This window comes from Heterodontus francisci, unplaced genomic scaffold (genome assembly GCF_036365525.1).
Source record: "Heterodontus francisci isolate sHetFra1 unplaced genomic scaffold, sHetFra1.hap1 HAP1_SCAFFOLD_348, whole genome shotgun sequence".
NCBI lineage: Eukaryota > Metazoa > Chordata > Chondrichthyes > Heterodontiformes > Heterodontidae > Heterodontus > Heterodontus francisci.
Window position 1 is genome coordinate 407,859 of NW_027140172.1, and position 6,535 is coordinate 414,393.

Sequence of the window (6,535 nt, forward strand, 5' to 3'; positions counted from 1 at the left end):
CGTGGGGCCGAGGCCCTCAAGTAACACTCTCCGAAGGGAATGGGAGCAGGTGGCCTGGGAGGTCAATGCAAGAGGTCCGGCCCCGAGGACCTGGCAGCAGTGCCAGAAGAAGTTTAATGAGCTCACACGGGTGATCAATGTCGGTGAATTCATCTCCACATGGCATCTCCTACCCCCAACACAACCAACCTCTCACACTGCTCAATGTACCACACCCCCATCACTCACCCATCAGCAATCCCTAACACTCAGGACTCACACCTAACATTCACTTACTCCACCTCACCCTCACACACCTTCCACTGATGCCAGCCTCACACCCACCTCTCAATGCCTCCACATACCTCCAGCTATTCAGCTATGGCAGGCAAATCACCCAAACACAGTGAAACACAATCACTGCCATTCTGCTCTCTCTCTTACAGGACAAGGCGGCCCATAAACACAGGGAGCAGCAGTGTTCCGGCGAGGGCCAAGCATAACTTCATCCCCAGAGCCTGAGGGAGGAGATGGTTCTTCACATCATGGGACCGGCTGTGACAGAGCCCGTAACATCTGGCATCACCGACAGTATTCAGGATGATGCTATGTTCCTGCCTTATGTCCCTTCTTAACTCCCACCTCCCCCTCATCCTGCTGTCTGGGATGATGTACAAGCTTCAGATGGTGGGACCATTGACATCCTGCTTTCCATCCCACCCTCAATCCCTCACCCCAACTTTCCCCTTCTAATTTTATTCTTTCCAATGATAACCCAAAACTACCAGCTTTCCAGTCACAGCAGCTCCAGGAGACAGAGAGAGAGCAGCAGCACAGCACTGTTGGCGAAGCACCATCACTTGGTCTAATACTCACAGCCAACAGTTCAAATACTTACATTGTGTGTGCTTTAGAGGCTGGTATAGAGTCGGAATCTACACGTGGTGAGTCACCGAGCACGAGTGAGCTGCAGACAGGCCAGGGGGAAAGGATAGTTCATGTGTCAGCTCACCAGAGGGCGAGGTCACAAACGAGTTATAATACACAGGACTCAGATATGAACATTGCTGGAACTGCATACAGGATAATGCTGATGGACATGTACACTGAGAGACTTTGTCCATTGACAGGCCTGTCAGACAGTCTGTTATCACTGTTAAGGAACATGGAGGAGTCCGGCTCCAAGATGGCACAGGACATTGCACAGAGATTGAAGCCCATTCTTTCCCCTGTGGAAGTGGTCACTAACTCCATGACATCACTAGCAGACCCAGCCATGATACAATATCTGGTGACCATTGTCTCAGCTTCCACTGCAGCACAGACGGCAGACACCCAACGTCTCAGTGCTGCAATGGAAGCTCAGACTGAGGTCATGAGATCCATGCTTGCTGCCATGCAGGATCAAGCTTCTGTAGTGGGTAGGGCAGATCCCCCTCCTCTTGCCTCTTGACATAGATTCCCCTCTCTGCAGCCTCTGCTCCATTTGTTGGTCATGTTACAGACCCAGAGACACTGTCACTACAGTCCCCAAACCTCGTCCAGAATTGGGTCACAAAGTCCTCTGTCCTGCCTGAATGTTTGCAGCAGCTCACGACACAACGTCCAGAAAAAACATCCAAAGCATCTCCACTAACTTTACAATGGCATTAGCAAGTCAAAAGCCCCTCACCTGTAAGTTCGATGCCTGGTCCTTTGAAATAACAAGTGACTAACACAGGTTGTCAGTGGACATCCACAGACCAAGTTTCAAGGACAGACATCAACACTGTTGGACTGGTGCACTGACGTAACCTTGAACCCTCCTTACACTAACAGCACATAAATAGAACGCCCGGGCAAGTCCCCTGCCCAGCATGGGGCACTGTGTTGGCCACACTAGAAGTGGCCGGCTGTGCAGATAGCATCATTTTATGGATCAAGGTTTCTGTAACATTGGCACCAGCATGAAATTCACAGCCGGGGGAGATAGAGAGAAAAAGCAACTCATTTTCAATGGGGAATTGGGAAAAGAGTTGAAGGCATAAGATTTTCAAGAATATGGGAGATGGACAGGGAAATGGGACTAATTGGAGGGGTGAGGCCATGGAGGGATTCAAACACAAGAATGAGAATATTTAAATTAAGGTGCTGCCAGACCGGGAGCCAATGTAGATCAGTGAGCACAGGGGTGATGGGTGATCAGGATTTGGGGTGATGGGTGATCGGGATTTGGTGTATCTTAGTTTGCAGGCAGCAGAGTTCTGGATGGTCTGTGGTTTATGGAGGTTTATAACTGGGAGGGTGACCAGGACAGAATTGGAATAGTCAAGTGTGGATTTAACAAAAACACGGATGAGGGCTTATGCAGGAGATGTTTTGAGACAGAAGTGGACATGGGTGATATTACAGAAGTGGTATTAGGCAGGTTAAGTGATGGAGAGAATATAGCGATGAAATCAGCTCAGGTACAAATAGAACATAGAGGTTGTAAACTGTCTGGTTCAGCCTCAGACATTGGCTAGTGAGGTCGATATAGACAGTGGATAGGGAGCAGACTTTGTGAGAGAGACTGAAGACAGAGGCTTCAGTATTCCCAGGCTTTACATGACAAGAACAAATGTCAGTGACATATGGTTTATAGATATAATAGTTGGATCCAAAGACTTACCAGGGAAACTAATAATAGCGAAGATGGGATAGTAGATCGTTTGAATCATCTTTAGTGCATAATAGATTCGCATTTCTAATGTTCTCCAATAATAATCTGCAGTAACTTCGCCAAACCAATAGGATAAACTCTTGCTGCCCATTTTTGTAAAATTCCAATCTATTGTTCTCAGATTCTGATCAATCCTTTCCCACTCTCTGGAGCTGCTGTTCGTTTGGGGGTGATGCTCCCGGCTTGGAATAACACATTGAAAGAAATCCCTTATTAATGGAAGTGGAAAACTCTCCAATGACTCAATTAGGGTGCATGGAGACTGACATTAATTACACACACTGAACAAACAGATTCAGTTAACCCCTGTCAAACCAACATTTAGTGTTCCAAAATAAAGTAGAACATTTACCCAGACTGGATGTTATGTATGAGGTTTGTTAAGGGAAGGAGTGGTAGAGTCACCGGCCAGAAGCTTTCACTCCTCCTTGGCTATGGGAGTAGTGACAGGGGAGTGGAGTACTGTAAATGATACACCCTGTTTAAAAAAAAAGAGATGGGATAAACCCTGTAACTTCTGACCAATCAGTCTAATGTCGGCGATTGGAAATTTCTAGAGGCCATAACCCAGCTCAAAAATATATCTTTCTTGGAAACACATCTGATAATAAATGACAAACAGGATGGATAGCTTGATAACCAATCATGTCTGATAATCTTGATCAAGTTAGTTGATGACATAACTGTGAGTGTTGATGAGGGCAGCTTGTTTCGTGTTATGTATATGAACTTTCAAAAGGCCTGTGATCAAATGACATTTCATAGACTTGTTCCGAAAAATGGAAGACATGGATTAATGTGACAGTGATAGTGTGGATATGACATTGACTCAGGGACAGAAAGCAGAGAGAAGTGGTGAACAGACATTGTTTATTCTGGGGGTGGAGAATATACAGTGATGTTTCTCAGGGGTCAGTATTAGAACCAGTGCTGTTCCTGACATATAGATAGATGCATGATATCGACGTAAATGTAAAAATAAACAATTTCAACTCCTGCAGATGGCATGAAACTTATAAGTAAGGGTGACAAAGGCGCAGACCACAGAATTATCCAACCTCACAGACTGTATATGTTTTTTTCTTTATCATGGACTCTCATCCAACACCAATGTATTTCTCACTCTAATTTATTTCTGTGTGATTCTCATGTGAGTGTGTGCGTGAATGAGTAGCGTACATGTTTATTATTTTATTCAGATCCAGTTTAGATTGTTAAGTATAATAAACTCACCTCTTGTTTAATCTCAAGAAAACCTGTATGACTGGTTCTTACATGAGCACAATAAAGGTATAAGGTAAAATACTCACTGAGGTGGTCAGCACGTCCAATGCAGAAAAAAAATAAACCCTATTGTGGTCAAATGAGAGATCGGACAAGAGGGGATCTGGGACCCCTCCTCACATGGCTGTAACAGAAATTGATTGTAACCCAATGACAAACGAGAAATTAGAAGTAGGTAAAACAATTGATTCCCAGAAAAAAAAATGAAGATTTCAATGTAGGTTTTATTGTGGCTTTCGCTGCTACAGCACTAAAAAGTTCACATTCGGAGACAGTACCATCCTGAGCCACAGCTCATGAAAATATGAACAGATGAATTAGGATCACGAGTAGGCCACTCGGCCCCTCAAGCCTGCTCTGCCATTCAATAAGGTCATGACTAATCTGATTGTATACTCGAATTCACATTTCCACCTGCCCCCGATAACCTTTCACCCCCTTGCTTATCAATAATCTATCTACCTCTGCCTTACAAATATTCAAAGACTCTGCTTCCAGCGCCTTTTGAGGAAGAGATTTCCAAAAACACACGACCCTCACAGGAAAAAAATCTCCTCATCTGTGTGTTAAATGGGTGACCCCCTTATTTTTAAATAGGGACCCCTAATTCTAGATTCTCCCACAATGGGAAACATCCTTTCCACATCCACCCCGTCAAGACCCCTCAGAGTCCTATATGTTTCAATCAAGTCGCCTCTTACTCTTCTAAAGTCCAGCGGATACAAGCCCAGCCTGTCCAATATTCCCACATAAGACGGCGCGCCCATTCCAGGTATCAGGCTAAATAGCCTTCTCTGTACTGCCCCCAATACAGTTACATTATTCCATTAACAAGGAGACCAATACTGTACACAATACTCCAGATGTGGTCTCACCAATGCCCTGTAACACTGAAGCATGACCTCCATACTTTGCTATTCAATTTCTCTTGCAGTAAACAATAACATTCTATTAGTTTTCCAATTACGTGCTGGACCTGCTTACTAGCCTTTTGTGATTCATGCACTTGGACACCCAGATCCCTCTGCATCTCAGAGCACTGCAATCTCTCACCATTTAGATAACAGGCTTCTTTTTTATTCTTCCTGCCAAAGTGGACAATTTCACACTTTCCTGCAGTATACTCCATTTTCCAGGTCTTTGCCCACTCACTTAACCTATCTATATTCCTTTGCAGTCCCCTATGTCCTGTTCACAACTTAGTTTCCTACATATCTTTGTGTCATGGGAAAATATAGCAATTCGGTCCCTTCATCCAATTAATTCATATAAATTGTAAAAAGTTGAAGATCCCTGTGGTACACCACTCGTTTCATCTTGCCAACCAGAAAATTACCCATTTATGCTGACACTCGGTTTCCTGTTAGCTAGTCAATCTTCTTTCCATACCAATATTTTCCCCCCGACACCATGAGCTTTTATTTTCTGCGATAAACTTTGATGTGGCATCTGATCAAATGCCTTATAGAAATCTAAGTACAGTACATCCACCGGTTCCCCTTCATCCACAGCACATGTAACTCCATCAAAGTAATCCAACAAACTGATTAAACATGTTTTAACTTTCATAAATCCATGTTGATTCTGCCTGATTACCGCGATTTGTTCTGAGTGCCGGCTATACCATGCCTAATAATATCTTCTAAATTTTTCCCCAAGACAAATGTGTAGCTAACTGGCCTGTAGTTTCCTGTTCTCTGTCTCCCTCCCTTTTTGAATAAAGGAGTTATATTGCCAATAAAGGAGTTACATACAGATTGAAGTAACTTGGTATAGGTTAAACGCCCTGTCTGCTGAAAAGTTGAGTAATGTAGCCGGAAGGTTAGGGATTTCACTCCGTCCAAAAGCTAGGGAATGCGTAATCGTAAGACTTGAGACCAACCATTTCTCACTTGAAGCTGAAGGCTCAAACAGGGTTAGAATCACGAACAGATAGAGTAATGTTAGCTAAGGTAAAACCAGAACAGAAAGGACTAGAATTAGAATTCCAGAGAGAGCGAGAAAGAGCAGAGTGAGTGTCAAGAAAAGGAAAACGCAAGAGTGTTCCAGAAGGAGAAGGAGGAAAGGGACTTATGGCGGCTCAAACATCTAGATGAAGACTCAGTACACCCAGTGAAGGCACAGCTAGTGAGGGAGCTGCCCCTAGCTCAGGACCATGTGCCGATCTCTTAAAGTTCTCACAGTTCATTCTAAAGTTCAATGAGGAGGATGTGGCAGCACTTTTCTTTCCTTTCAAAACATTTTCAAAGCAACTGCAATGACCGTCAGAGAACTGGACACTGGTTTTACAAAACAAAATGACAGGAATGATGAAAGTTCATCAGATTATGAGAGGACTGAAAATGCTATCCTGGGCCTATATGAGATAGTACTGGAGCTGGACCAGCAGAAATTCAGAATCTTTGGAAAGCAGCTTGACCAAACCTACCTGGCGTGTGAAAGAGTTAAGCAATTTCGGAACATTGGAACATAGGAGCAGCAGTAGGACATCGAGCCTGTTCCACCATTCAATATAATAATAGCTGATCATCCACTTCAATGCCTTTTTCCGACACAATCCCCATTTCCCGT